The 1,440-nt window shown below is 59.1% G+C and overlaps 1 protein-coding gene across 1 annotated transcript in view; it reads right to left on the bottom strand.

Annotated features, from left to right (window-relative positions):
* Nucleotides 1-521, bottom strand: part of LOC113204569 (uncharacterized) — a 27,949-nt gene extending 27,428 nt beyond the window's left edge. The window contains exon 1 of the mRNA XM_052268421.1: nt 376-521. The gene's annotated coding sequence lies outside the window, so the exon portion shown is untranslated. The remainder of the gene's footprint in view (nt 1-375) is intronic.
* Nucleotides 522-1,440: the final 919 nt, after the last annotated feature.

Below are 1,440 nucleotides of genomic sequence, written 5' to 3'. Positions count from 1 at the left end.
CGCGGCTCGCACCCAAAAGGCCAGGCAGATATCAGATATCAGTGCCCCCAGTAAAATTCATTTAAGGGTGGCATTGTCTTCCAACCCGGAGCTCCGCAACACGCCGAGGCGCACCGAGGGCAGACGCAAGGACGGTACCTACATTTTCTTTGGCACTTTCTGGGAATGGTCTATGTACGTGTTTTCACCGAAGCAGTTCCGGCGGCAGGTCCCGGCGCTCCACACCTCGCTGTGGCGTGGCGGGGCGTGGCGGGGCGTGGCGGGGTGGAACAGAAAACAAAACAGCTGTCGGGCCGCTCTCGCTCTCGCCTTGCCCCGAGTCAAGGCCAGGCGGAGCGCCAATGCCCTGGCCAACGCCCTGCCCCCCACTCTCACCGGCCGGCGCGTCCTTGCAGCGGGGTCCTCGCGCTGACCGCCAGACGCTTCCTTCCTTCCTCCTCCTCCTTCTCCTCTTCCTTCTTCTCCTCCGGGGCGGCGGGGGCTGCAGCGCTCGCCCGACCAGACGGGGACCCTCCGCGTCAGAGACTGCAGCGGCAGCGCAGCGGGGCGGGAGGCGCGCGCCGACGGCGGGAGCCGCGAGCGCCCCCCACCCGCCGTCCCCCCGAGCCCCCCACTCACCGTCCCCCTGGGCCCCCGAGCCCCCCGACCCCGTCCGCGCCCGGCTCACCACGTGGTGGAGCCCAGGAGGTGGGGGATGTTTGAAAACACGCTCCGACGACGACGCTGCGTCGATTGCGAAAATAAAAAGTATGCACACGAAAATCGACGGTTTTCCCCCTCGGCACGGCACGCGAAAGTAACCAGCTCATGAAGCGGTTTGAGGAGGCGGAGGCAGAAGGGGCGGAAGGTGCAGATTTTTTCCTTTCAAAAGTGCTGCAGCTACCTTACTGTCTGGTGGATGTTTTTACAAGTTATCTTTTACGTTTCTTCGTCAACACGCACCTACCCAGGATCCAGGTTGCTGACAAACTTGTTTCTTCCTCCACCTTCTCCCGTGCAGTCTCTGCCTATGCCGCGAGGGCTGCGCCCACCTCTTTTACAGCCCGCACGGCACAAAGCACGCTTCTGTGTTAGCCTTGCTCAGTAAAAAACCAAAATGGTAAAATAAAACATACGCGGCAGACGAAGGAAGAAGAGGGTTTAGAGTGGCGCTGTCTGAATAGAAATCATAACTGTTTTATGCCGTCGAGACAGGCCGATACAGCAAAACCGTCAGGAGTTCGATTGGAGAGCTCACAGTGAGCTCACGAAGTGCGCATTGCAGACCAACTTCTAAACAGTTGCAAATAGGACGAGGAGGCAGTGGAAACGTTCTGAAAACGGTCATCAAGTGAACTTATCGTAAGCCGATCGCCTTTTTGGCGTGAGTGAGTGAGTGAGTGAGTGAGTGAGTGAGTGAGTGAGTGAGTGAGTGAGTGAGTGAGTGAGTGAGTGAGTGAG

This window comes from Frankliniella occidentalis, unplaced genomic scaffold, assembly GCF_000697945.3.
Source record: "Frankliniella occidentalis isolate FOCC.00 unplaced genomic scaffold, Focc_3.1 Scaffold69, whole genome shotgun sequence".
Lineage (NCBI taxonomy): Eukaryota > Metazoa > Arthropoda > Insecta > Thysanoptera > Thripidae > Frankliniella > Frankliniella occidentalis.
This window is presented reverse-complemented; position numbering and strand designations above follow the sequence as displayed.